The following is a 13,706-nucleotide window of genomic DNA, read 5'->3' on the forward strand; positions in this document are numbered from 1 at the left end:
AACAGAGAGGGAGAGAGAGACAGAGAGAGGAAGAGAGACAGAGACAGAGAGAGGGACAGAGACAGAGAGAGGGAGACAGACAGAGACAGAGAGAGGGAGAGAGACAGAGACAGAGAGAAGGAGAGAGAAGATGGGAGGTGTATTCTGGGAATTACATCGTGCAGTCAGGGAAGCTGAGAAGTCCCCAGTCTGCCACCTGCGAGCCAAGAACTGGGAAAGCCGGTGGTTGGTATGAATCAGTATGAGTCTGAAGACCCAACATCTAGGAGCTCCCAGGTCCGAGGGCAGGAGATGGCTATCCTAGCTCAAGAACAGAGAAAGACTTTACTCTTCCTTTGCCATTTTGCCCCATTTGGGCCCTCGGTGGATCACACAGCCGTGAGGATGGATCTCGTAACTCAGTCTACTGAATCCAGTGCTAATCTCTTCTGGAAACGCCCTCACAGACACACCCAGAAATTACCAGCTATCTGGGCATCCTTTGACCAAGTCACGTCAACACATAAAATTAACCATCACAATGTATCAATTAACCTTATTGTAACAGTCATTTCACAGCATATACGTGTATCAAACCATCACATTGTGCACCTTAAACTTGCACAATGTTATATGTCAATTACATCTCCAAAAAGTCAGGGGGAGGGGAATTAAACACCACAGCTCCTATTCCATTTCCACTTCTCTTAGGAGTCAGAAAAACTCAATCCTGGCTCCAGGCGTGATAATGCCTAACTGTGTGGCCTCGGGAAAGTCACTTCACCTCTCTGAAAAGTTCAAGGGTTGGGCTCGGATAGGAGTCACAGGTGAATGTCCTCAGGGGCTGGGTAAGAGTAGCACTGTGTGAAGAAAGCAAAGTGTAAGATAAAAGGAATGGTGGGGCCTGGGGTAAACAGGAGAGCCTACAGGAGCGTCTAAAAATATTCCAAAGAAATGTTAGTGCAACCCACAAAAAACACTCCTACCGGCCACAAATCAGCACCCCCAGAACTGCATGGTCTGTGAAGGTTGCCATACATAAAATTTCTCAGTTCTAAGATCTGTATGAGGTGGGGCAGATTACTCCCCAAACACATGTTTCAATCAGGATATATTTGGTGGTCTGAAATACAAATCCACACAGCTATCTCCAGGAAAGGGGGATTTATGATGGAGTACTAGGTTTCAGGAATCACAAGAGAAGCTGAATAGGGCCAGGATCACCTCCAGAGACCCCAGGGAAAGGATCCCGTGAACCTTCAGCTTCATTCCTCACCACTGATGGGACGAGCTACCCTTCAACTGTTGGCTTCTTCTCTATCCCTCTATCCTCCGCTCAGTCTCTAAGTGCCCACCTTCAGATTCCAAAGGGAGGATTCTTCGGACCTCTCCTAGACCGGGTGCCTGGCCTTGGCCAAGCAGCCACGACCAAGGAGGACTAGGTCACATGGTTCAATCACAGCTCTGCAAGCACTGCTCTTTATGAGACCGTGGGTGGGAGTAAGCAACAGAGTGTCCCAATACAAGGTCAAAAGGGAAAGTATTGATTTTCCCAATTATGTTTTCTCCTGAGCGTTTCAGATAGTCCCTCTCTAATGGCACCATCCTCCTGCTAGTTCATGGATAAAATCTCTCCTGCTGCCTTCTTGGTAGCTTTGCTTCCTACCAGCGTCGTAAGGAGCTCCCTGCCCTGTGCACTCCCTGGCACCTGTCGGCTGGGTGGGAAGGGAGCCCGGAAGCTGAGCGTGTGGCTAGGACACCCTCCTGTGACCAGGAGGGAAGGGATGCAGAGCAGCTTTGCCTCCACGTCATTCATTCTCAGCACATATGAGATGTCACGGGGCTTTATGAATGCTAAATCAGCTTTATTGGCCATATGATTTGATTGATCTTGTTAGTCTTGACAAGAAATCAATTGGAAAAAAATATATGTACCTTCCCGGAATGGGCTCTCCATCTTAAGGTAAAAGAACAATCTAACAAGCATGGAGGAAGATCTAGGGAGCAGCCTTGATAAATATGACCAAGCCCAAGGCCCTGGGAAGACGCCACTCTCTGGTCTCCAAAGCCAGGAGGAAATGAGAAGAGAGACACATGAAAGGGATCCGGTAAGTTCAGGCATGTCACCTCCAGATGGGTCTCAGAGCTTCAGAAAAGCCCCCCGGCTGTGTGCCCACACATGCCCCAGGCTCCCACCACGACATCACAGGGGAAGAGCCCTTATGGAGACTAGTAACATGCTGGAAGGGGAAGACTGTCTTGGGTCCAAACCATCCTGACTCTGCCATTCTCTAGCTGGGCAACTTTTCTTTCTCTGCCCCTCAATGTGCTTATCTATTAAACAGGGGTGACAGGACCGTCCGCACAAGCCCACCGTGAAGAAGGGCGTGAGGCTGGTATGAGCAGAGCATGCACCGAGCACCCACACTGGGGGCCCAAGGTACGCCCCTTACTTCCTGTGACCTCTGGTTCTAAAGGCAAATCCGGTGCTGGGTCAACAAAGGGCAGAATGACTCGGGCTACGGAAGCCAACAGACCCGGGTTCAAATATTGATTCCGACAACATACCCAGCTGTGACATCTTTGTTTCTTTGTCTATGGAAGGACCCAGCATCAGAATCCCTTGTAGGGCTGTATGAAAGAGCAGCATGCACAGTGTGGCTTAAACATCAGAAATTGGCTTCTTCGAGAAAATGGCAAATAGCCAATGAGGCTGGTGCCATGGGAGGGTGCGGAGGGCCCAGGGCCCTGGAACGGGAGGCTTTGGCCGCAGGACCCAGGGTCATGGCCTTGGCCGTGGTTGTGGGCCAGGCCACAGAGCGCACCGAGGCAAGGCTGAGGACAAGGAGGGGATCCCCGCCACCAAGCTGGGCCGCCTGGTCAAGGACATGAAGATCAAGTCCCTGGAGGAGATCGATCTCTTCTCCCTGCCCACCAGGGAATCTGAGATCACTGATTCTTTCCTGGGGGCATCCCTCAGGGATGAGGTTTCGAAGACTCTGCAGGTGCAAAAGCAGACCCCTGCTGGCCATCGGACCAGGCTCAAGGCACTCGTTGCCGTCGGAGACGACAACGGACACGTCGGTCTGGGTGGTGCTCCAAGGGGGCAGCCACTGCCTTCGGTGGGGCCGTGATCCTGGCCACGCTTTCCGGCATCCTGTGCGGCGAGGCTACTGGGGGAGCAAGAGCGACAAGCCCCGCACTGTCCCGTGCAAGGTGACCGGCCATTGCGTCTCCGTGCCGGAGCATCCCGTTCCCCCCTCCCCGAGGCCCTGGCACACGGGTGACGGCGGTCTGACCGCTGCTGCCCCTCGGCCAGGGACTGTACTGTCCCGCTGGGCGACTTTGCCAAGGCCACTCTGATGCCGTTCCCAAGACCCACAGCTGTCTCGCCGCTGGAGATATCTCTGGAAAGAGACCGTGTCCACCACGTCGCCCTATCAGGAATTCACCGACAGCTTGTAAAGACCCACACCCGAGGCCCCGTGCGGAGGACCGGGCTCCAGCTGTGGCCACCGCTTAGTCTTATACAAGAAAAATAAAGGGAATTCAAGCCAGTTTAAAAAAAAAAAAAAAATCAGAAATTGGCTTTCCCACAGTTCTGAAGCCTGGAAGTCCAAGATCAAGGAGCCGGCCAGTTTGGTTTCTAGGGAGAGCTGTCCTCCTGGTTTTCAGACAGCGACCCCCTTGCTCTGTCCTCATGGGGGATGGAGAGCCAGCGAGCTCCTGTCCCTTCTCATAAGCCCACTAATCCTATCAGATCAGGGCACCACCTTTTTTTATCTGATTTATCCTTAATTGCTTCTGTAAAAGCCCTATCTCCAAATAGTCAACACATGGGGCTTTAGGGCTTCAACATATGAATTTGGGAAGATCACAATTCAGTACACAGCAAGTGCTTATTAAAAATACAGATTGCTGGGCCCCATCCTGGGCCTGCTGAATCGGAGCCTCTAGAGATGGGACCTGGGAAGGTGAATTCTTAACAAGCCTCCTCCGCCTGAGCCCCTTCCTGTGTGTTGCAGGCGGGCTGCCCCGTCCCCTTCGTGACGTCCCCTCATGCCCTTTGTGAGCACTGAATTACCGAAGGGGCCCTTGGAAGACCCCAACGCACCAGCAGCACGTGTGTGTTGGTGCACCTGCTCGGCTCCCTCTTCCAACCTGGGCCTCCTCAGGCTGCTGCCGGGGAGCCCCTGTGGGCTTCAGAATAAGTCACAGGGAGCTTTCAGAGACCCCCTAGTTTCAGAGGAGAAATATGGGAAGAAATCAAAAAGCTCCGGGACAGTAGAAGGCAGGGACAGCCTGCAGACCCCCACCACCCCCACGACTGCCAAGACTCTGCCGTACTTACTCAGTTTTTTCTCACTTTGAATCATTTCGGTCAGACTTTAGGAATTCACCCACCATAGGTCCTTTGTGCAGGTGAGGAAACAGACTAAGAGATCCAGGAATTCTGGGTTAAAATCAATTTGGGTCTCTAGCCGCAAAATTCAGACTGAACAAACGAGAGAGTGTTATTTCCAGAATGGAAATACATAGAAAATTCCAAGGTTTAGTCAATTACACACTTTGTGAATTGAGTGATCAGAGGTGGGGACTCGAAACGTGACCGTTGAGTGGTTTCTTACAAAACCGAAGGTACTCATCACGCAGTCCAGGAATCGTGCTCCGCATCACGTTTGGTCACCAGCTGCTGCTGAGCAGACGTGGGGCTACGTGTTCCTGCAGGCTCAGCTCATACCCTGGGGAGATGGGGCCCCTCCAGCGGCCTGAGAATCAGGAGAGCCCGACCCTCCAGAAAAGAATGGGACCAAGGCCACGTCACTGGCCTTTTCAGAACAGCGTCCGCACCCGAAACACAAAGAAGCCGGGCCGGCTGCTCTCTACCCCTCCCTCCACCTCTTGCGTCCGCCGTCCTCAGCTCCTGGCCAGGTTCGGCAGTGTGCACAGACCTCCAGCCTGGAGCAGATCCCGCCCGGCGTACGCACACACGCACACATGCACGCTCACACACACGCATGCTCACACACCAACTCTTACACAAACTCACGAACAGCACACACACACACACACACACACACACGTCCCTCTGGGAGTTAAACTTGCTGAAGGTGAACACCAAGTGCTCTGGGAGAAGCAAGATCTTTAAAGAGAAACTCCAAGAAACGCCTAGAAAGGGTTTTCCACTCCCCACCCCCACAAACACCCCCACACAAAATGGTGTTTGGAGATTAGAGAAAGGGGTAACATAAGCTGAATTTATAGCGAAAATACAGTCAGACTGGCTCCCCGACGGCAGCCTCCTGCCCCACGCTTTGCAGCCAGCAAGGGAAGCCCCGCACCCGCCCCTTCCTTTGTCCCCAGAGACCCCTGCGTGGGGAGGGCTCCTCGGCTTGTGCTGGCCTCCATCGCCGACTGACTCACAGATGCGGAGCTGCCCCCCACTGGCATGGCCGGCCTCCGCCCTTCCCGGGCCCCAGGGAGCAGGCCCACACTCAGCTGTGGCCTGTTCAGGGGGCAGCCCCGGCTGAGTTTACCAGACCGTACGGTGGATGTAATTTTCAGTCAGTGTGCTCTGTCACAAAGATATTTTTCACTAAGTGACAATATATTTCAGTCAAGGGGTGGTCACCGATTTAGTGTATTAGTGCTACGGATCTAAATCATTTGCCGTGTGTCTGGGCGGGGCGGTAATATGTCAGGCTCAGTAGGTACTCGTCTGGTTCAGTGGGTGAAATACGTGAGTCAGCTTGATGAATCTGCTTTAGCAGGTGATCTCCTTCTATTTCCAGCCAGTAATTATGTTTTAATGCGTGATATATCCTTTTCTGGTTGAGGTGTATTAAATCCCCGATAACTGTGTATTTATTTCGCCGCATTATGTATGCACACAGCCATTAATATACATTTCAATGTTTAATGCATCCACTCTGCCAGGCCGTAGATCCCTGACTCTTTCCGAAGTTTAGAACTCAACGGCACCTCATAAAACGCCACTTCATTAAGAATCAACGGGGATAACCCAACCAGAAAAATTTTTTATTGATGAAGGTTGAACAGAGAGATATCAAGTTCACTTATCACTTTTCACGGGGGAACAAGACAATGAAATCTTTATTGGAAAATTCTGTGTGTCAGGAACGCACTTCATCTTGTCAGGGGCAGCGCGGCCAGGAAAATATACAGCCGGACGTGAGTGATCGCCGCGGGAAGAAGCCCTACCCGAATGCCGTCTCAGCAGTTTCCAGGGCCTTTGTGGCAAATGGCTTTGATGTTTTCTTTCCTGAGTGGCTTCTCTTCGTCAGGAAGTCTTTCAACGCAACCCCTCTGGAAGCCCTTGAGAGCTCGGAGGGCCGGACCCCCAGCACACACCGCTCCCCGGTCACTGGCCCGCTCCCCGGAAGCCAGGGTGAGCCCTTGCAGCTGGGGCCACTTTGCCACCAGGACCCGTCCTGGCCAGCCTCCCAGCATCGGGGGCAGCAGGTCCCCTCCCTGAAGGGGGCGGGGTGGCCATCTCCACACCCCCCACAAGGTGCACACACCATCAGTGCCTCTCAGGAGGCTCCCTCCAGGAAGTTCTCCAGCAATCCCACTTCCTTGACCTTCATAGTCTACAAAGAACGCTATGAATACTCTGTTGGGGGCAGGATTTAGGTCAAGGTCAAGCAAACTCCTGGTGGGTGAGGCAGATTTAAGCACCCCAACTCCCCTTCCTGAGCGTTTTCCCAGGATGCTATGTAGTTTTAGAATCATAATCTTTAATAGCTAAGCAATATCTCAACCATGGTAAATCAGATGAGATAGATTTCGCTGGAATTACAATCAGTTTCAAACTCTCTCAGTGAGGTTTACTTTGTGCTGCGGGTCTGGAGTCTGCAGGCGGCTGTCCCCAACAGATGGCCCACTCATGCCCAGCGTGGCCCCCAGGGGGTGACGTCAGAGTCGCTGCAGAGCGGGACAAGCACATGGAGAACCAGCAGCTTTTACCTGCTCCAAGTGACACACGCCCCTTCTGCTCCCAGACCAGTGGCAGGAGTCAGTCACGGCTGTGGGGCCGGTGAACATCTTCCACGTGTCCAGGAAGGGAGGAAGCACAGGAAGTACCGTGAGCCCCGACGGTAGGGAAGCTACGTTGAATTTACCGAAAGTGAATTGTTCACTCTCATTGCTGACCTTTATTTCCAAGAGCCAGACTTCTATGAATCAAACTCCCCAGTCCCTGTAGGGGCTCTCAGTTACTGAAATCGTTGATCTCAAACACGGATGATCATCAGAGCCACTGGGGGTGAAACACAGCAGGTCTTGGGTGGAACCTAGGACTCAGCATTTTTGAAGGTTCGGGTGATTCTGTTAACCAGCCAGGTTGGGGTCTGTGACTTAAGTCACAGGTGATTTTCAAGGCAACGGTAACTGATGGCCCCGATTTCCAATGATCTGTGACAGGGGTTCCAAGCTCAGGGCTGTGGGTCCTTGCTGAGAGCATCGGGAATAATTACAAGGGACCCACAAATCTGTACTAACCAAGCACTGGTTGAACACTGAATAACTAGTACTGACTGTGCACCCAATTTGGGGGGAAATGTGATGCTGTTGTGATTCATAAAATAGAGAGGCACTCAATACATTCCCAAAGACTGTATATTTCTGGTTTTATGAGTTGTCTCAAGATAGAGTATGTCAGTCAGGGCCCCAGAAGGAAATGAATGGTACATTCAAAGGGCGTGACTGGAGAGTTTAATGAAAAGACCGTTAATTCACGGATATCGAGAGTGTAGACTGGAGTCATTTCTTCACTAAACGTTTCATAGAATTCAATAGTGGTGCCATCTGGGTCTGGGGCTGTCTTTGCTGGAAAGTTCTAATGTTAAGTTTCACTGCTTTAATAGTAGGTAATGCACTGTGTTCTGTGTATCCTTTTGTCAGTTTTGCTGAGTTGTAATTCCTTCTAGGAACTCATTATGTTTCATGTATATATATTCAGGTGTGTTGGCATGAAGTTTCTCTCACCATTAAGCAGAACATCAGCTGTAGATTGGACATTCTCTTGATCAGGTTGTGAAAGTACTTTTATTAATACTCACTCACTGGAAGTTCTTGTCAGAAACAGACACTGGATTTTGTCAGATGCTCTCTCTGCATCTGTTGAGATCATCATATGGTTTTTCTTCTGTAATTTGTTAACACGGTGGATTATGCCAATTTTTGAATGTCAAATCAACCCCACATTCCTGGGATAAATCCTTCTTGGCCATGATGCATTTATACACACACACACACGTACACATTACATATATATATATATATACACACACATATGTGCGCATATGCACGTATATATTATATATACACATTATATATGTATATATGTGCATATTTTTGTGAAGATTTATTTATTTGCGACAGAGAGAGAGAGTGCAGGCAGGAGCAGAGGGATAGAATCTTCAAGCAGACTCCCTGCTGAGTACAGAGACCGACACAGGGCTCAATCCCGCAACTCACAAGATCATGACCTGAGCAAAAACCAAGAGTTGGACACTTAACCAATTGAGCCACGTAGGTGCTCCAATTTGTATGTATTCTTTTAAGTAGGCTCCATGGCCAGCATGGGCCCAACTCAGGGCCTAAACTCACGACCCTGAGATTAAGACCTGAGCTGAGATCAAGAGTTGAACGCCTAACCCACTGAGCCACCCAGGCTCTCCTATATTTATATATTTTTAGATTCAAGTTGCTAAAATTTTGTTGAGAATATGTGCATCTAAGTTCATGGTGGATAGTGATCTGTGGTTTTATCTTCTTGTATTGTCTTTTTTTCTGACGCAGGTATCAATGTAACGCTGGCCTTAGAGAACAAATTGGAAAGTATTCTCTCCTCTTTAGTTTTCTGGAAGTTTGCATAGAATTGATATTATGTCTTCCTTAAATTTTGGTAGAATTCACCAGTAAAGCTGTAGTTTTCTTTATGAAAAGGTTTTTCCTTATAAATTCATTTTTTTCATACATGTAAGAACACTAAGCATATCTGTTCCTCCCTGCATGGGTTTGACTGGTTGTCTTTCAAGGGATTTGCTTGTTTTATCTAAGCTGTAGAATATTTTGGCATAAATTATTCATAATATTCTCTTATCCCTTTAATGTGTGCTGAATCTGTTGGCCATTTTGGACTTGCTCCTAATGTTGGTACTCACGGCCTCAGCTCCTCAGTTCCCACCCAGTCTTGCTAGAGATTTATCAGATTGGTTGATCTCCAAGAACCAACTTTGGGTGTCATTGATTTTTTTCTGTTGTTTATCTGCAGTCCAGTTCGTTGATTTCTGTTCTTATCTTTATTGTCCTCTTTCTTCTGCTTAATTTGAGTTTCGTTGGTTCCTTGTTTACTCGTTCTCATGCTAGGGAAAACCACTGAGGAAAATGTGATTCTGCATTACGCTGTTTGCCCCTTGCACAGGGCTCATTCATGACACCACAACGTGTGAGGCAGCAGGACAGAATCAACTCCCCCCAAGGGAACAAAGTCTCCTTTAAGGTCAAATGGAATATGTCGTGTGTCTGGTCACTACCACCCGCAGCCTCCATCTTCAGAGAACTTGTCTTCATTGCTCACCTGTAACCTTAAATCGAGATTAACTCTAGATACCCTTAAATGTCTGCTATAGGAAGTCGGATGTTAGAATATGTTTGTTACAGAAAGCCCTGCTTATTCTCTTAAAGTTATGAACAATGTTTGCCATAGATAATTGAATTCACTTACCAACTTGTTATAATTAACCCAGTAACTTTGACCTGACCTCTTAGGAGTAAAACCACCTCTATATAAGCTGAATAAATCCTCTTGCTAGCTTACAAAAACATCTCAGGTTACAGATCTAGATCTTTCTTCTTGCCAACCAAATCTAACTAAAGTTAAAATGGAAGTTTGAGGGGGTGCCTGGATGGCTCAGTCAGTTGAGCGTCTGACTCTTGGTTTTGGCTCAGGTCATGATCTCAGGGTTATGGAATCAAGCCCTGCGGTGGGCCCTGTGCTCAGCGGGGAGTATGCTTGAGATTCTCTCTCTCCTTCTGCTCCTCCCCCCACTCTTGCACTCTCTTACTTGTTCTCGCTCTCTTTTAAGCTTTTATTTATTTATTTGAGAGAGAGAGAGTGAGCACGAGCAGGGGGAGAGGCAGAGGGAGAGAGAAAGGGAGAAGCAGGCTCCCCGCTGAGCAGGGAGCCCTGGAAGGGGCTTGATCCCAGGCCCCTGGGATCATGACCTGAGCTGAAGGCAGATGTTTCACCGACTGAGCCACCCAGGCACACCAATAAATAAATCTTTAAAAAGGAAGAAGAAGCTCTAGTGCCAAGAAACTACATAGGGTTTCCTCTTTGCCATTAAATTTGACATTATCAATAACTATGAGCAGGGGAAATCGGGCAGGCTTTACAAGCCCCAAGAGGGAAGGGAGTCTCAGGAGAGGAAGACTTGCCCTCATCTCTGCTCTGTGGGCAAATGTGAGCTTCAAGAAGGCACAGCACCTCAACCTTCTCCAACACCATTGTCTCAACAATGTCATCATGATGTGTTCATGATGTCACAGTCATCCTTCTTTCCTTTTCCTCCTTCCTTCCTCTGGGCCTTTGTCCTCCACCTACCACCAGCCACCACCCCATCTTCACCACCAAGATCATCCACATCTTTCCAGCAAAGCTGACAGACCTATAATCTAAAGGAAGATGCATATGTATTTCTTTATGCCTTTCAGTTCATAGGAAACATCTTAAACTCAAAGTCACTGAGCATTTATAATGAGCCAGGCACTGTTGGACACGTAAACCCTAGAAAGTGTGGACGCGTCACTTAATTTTTAAAAACAGTCCAGATAACACTGCCAGATGGTTTCCAAAATGAAGAAAGCCAATCTGCAAACCTCTTCCTAAAGCCAGGCGGCCCCCTCCCTTGTGCACCAGCCGCCCGCACCCCTGCGGCAGAGTTGTCCAGGACAGCCAGCCTCGCAGCCCCCACACGGGCCCCCTGCAGGAGGGGGCACCTGTTACAATGGCAATGATCCAACGTATTCTACTTTCTGCCCCCAGAAGGGAGGCCATGAACTGGGCTTGACCGAGCAGGTTTTTTTATTTAGGAAAGTACACATAGAGTGACCTGAATTGTGCTGAGGGACAGGCGTTGAGCAGGGAGCCTCGGGCTCTGAGAGAAACCAGGGTCCAGGGAGTGTGCGGCCCCCGAGGAACCAGCCCGGCCGACGTCCCGATCTTGGACTTCAGCCTGCAGAGCTGCCAGACCATAAACCACCCAGTCTGCAGCAGATTTTTATGGCAACCCTAGCAAACTAATACAGTGGCTTATAGTAGGTCCTCAATAAGATCTGAAGACTAAATAAATAACAGTAGCTACTTGGAAAACCCCCAAAATGAACAGAAGCCCGCAGACTTCAGTCATCCTTTCTCCTTCTTCCAGGAACAAGTCAGAGCTGACCAGTGTTCTTAAGCAAGGTGCACCCAAAGGCCAAGCATACTGCTGGAAGGCAGGCCCCACAGCACCAGCTCATCTCCTGACGACTGTCCCTTTGGAAGGAAGCCCCACGTGTTCTTTCTGCTATGCCCAGATTAGAGAGAAAAGCAACCTGTAACTGGATTTCTCAGGGATGGACAATTTCTGCCCTGAGAAAAGTAGCAGATGAGGCGGAAAGACATGACAACAACACAGAAAATGGAGAAAACCCCTATTTGCTATTGCTGGCAGGTGGCTGGGCTTCTGTCTGCCCACAGCCTGTGAGGAAGCCCTCTGTGCTCGCTCCCTGTGTCTCCATGTGCACCCCCCCCCCCCCGGGCACGGTGCTGCTCAGATAACTGTGGGTCCCCACCTGGAGGCCGGCCCAAGAAGCAGAGCGAGCCAGAAACTGTGTGAGCCTTGCCCTTGACAGAGCATCAAGGGCGTTCCAAACCCCTTAACCAGGTTCTACAATCTCGTTCTCATTGTGATTAAAGGAAGCCAACGTGTGATCCAGTCCAGAGAGCAGAGGCAGCCCCAAATACAGCACACCCTGGGACCAACGGCACTGGGCCGATGCACACCCTATAATCAATGGCTTCCAGGCCTGCGTGAGAGTCCGCGGACACCGTGCAGAGTCCTGTGACACACACCAAGGGGCTGGTGGCATTGAGGGAGACAGAAATCTGTTCAAAAGAGATGGAATCCCAGTTGTATCTCCGAATCGGCAGAGGGGGAGATCTGGGATGCCCAGCCATCAGCGGATGCCTCATCTCCAGCCCCCACGCCATTCATGCACTGTGCTCACGATTATGGTCTTTCTTATATAAAAATACGCTCAGGTTCCTCCCCTGTGACAAATGCTCCCATGGCCTCCCCTGGCTCCAGAGCAGAACCCCCACACCTGAGCTCAGCACTCCACGTGTCCAGCCTGGTCTCCCCACTCCCCCTCGGGCCGAGCCATTCCCAGCCCCACCTCCCTTTGCATCATCCCTGTGACTTTGCCTCTTCACACAAGGCCATCTGGGAGCCTCCTACATCCTTAAAAGTCCCTAAAGTTTCAAGTCAGTGTGATCCCCCCCAAGTGACCCTTCCATGCCCGAGGACGTTCCTCCCGCCCCCCTGTGTTCTTCGGACCACACCGCTGCACCATCAGCTGATCCCAGGTCTGTCTCCTTCGTGAAATCTGAAGCTGCTTTGTCGGGACAGCTCCTGGGCAGCCAACTCCGAGAAGGTGGTTAGCACACGGGGGTGTCCTGGGATTCACCTGCGGGGAAGGGCAGGGAGGGAAGGGGGCATTAAGCCAGGGGAGAAGTTGGGCTGGAGTGCAACCTGAACAGAGACCTCAGCTGACCCTGGGCTGGGACAAGTCACTGGAGGGGGAGCGTGGGGGAGAAACGGGGACCAGGAAATGGGCGTGGCCTGGGGGGCTCCCACAGCACAGGCATTCCTGTGGGGGCTTCAGCCAAGAGCTGCCTGTCAGGGTGAGTCCTTCATTACGGGGGGTGGAGAGGTGGCACAGCCCCGAATGCACATTCCGACATCCACCTGTTACTAGCCACAAGACCATTAAAAATGGCCTCTCACAAATACAGGTGCGCTGCCTTGAATTAAATATCCTACAAGTAAGGGATCTCCTCATCTCTCATTGTCTTTAGGAAAACAGAACTTTCCTCTGCCAGGCTGGGTGCCCTGTGGCTGGCAATGAGCTCTGCAGACCTCTCATCTCCAAATGCCGAGCACAAGGAACAACAGGGTCTCCTCGGCCGCCCTCCACCCCTGGTTCTGGAGCCTGCTGGGCAGCAAAGAACATTCCAATTTCTCCAGATCTCCCAGGGTAAGACCGCGCCACGCAGGCGCACAAATCAAGCAGTACTGCATGGATTTCTGAAGCCACGGCTCTGTGCTAAGATGGGTGCATGACAGACAAGTCCCAAGAACACAGCCCACCAACTCGCTGGTCTTCGTGTTGAAAGCCTGATGGAGGCTGTATGTTCTTTGAGACAGCTTCAGTCAGTCTGCTGGTCAAGCTCAGACTCCGGCGAAGGCGACATGATAGAGACACGAGGGACGGGAGGGCACACTTGGTCACCAGACCCTGCAGAGTGTAAATGTGCAGACACTGAGCTTGCAAAGCCATAAAGTGAGGTAAGCAGCTGATGGATGGGGCTGCTGATGGCTGGGGGGATCCTGGCCACCGTCAGTATTCGACGCTGTGTCCATCCGTCCACTGTTCCACCT

The 13,706-nt window shown here is 50.5% G+C and overlaps 1 pseudogene; it reads left to right on the top strand.

Annotated features, from left to right (window-relative positions):
• The first annotated feature begins 1,964 nt into the window (after positions 1-1,964).
• LOC116625629 lies at positions 1,965-3,502 on the top strand (annotated as a pseudogene).
• The last annotated feature ends 10,204 nt before the right edge of the window (positions 3,503-13,706 follow it).

The sequence above is a fragment of the Phoca vitulina genome, unplaced genomic scaffold (genome assembly GCF_004348235.1).
Source record: "Phoca vitulina isolate PV1807 unplaced genomic scaffold, GSC_HSeal_1.0 scaffold80, whole genome shotgun sequence".
NCBI lineage: Eukaryota > Metazoa > Chordata > Mammalia > Carnivora > Phocidae > Phoca > Phoca vitulina.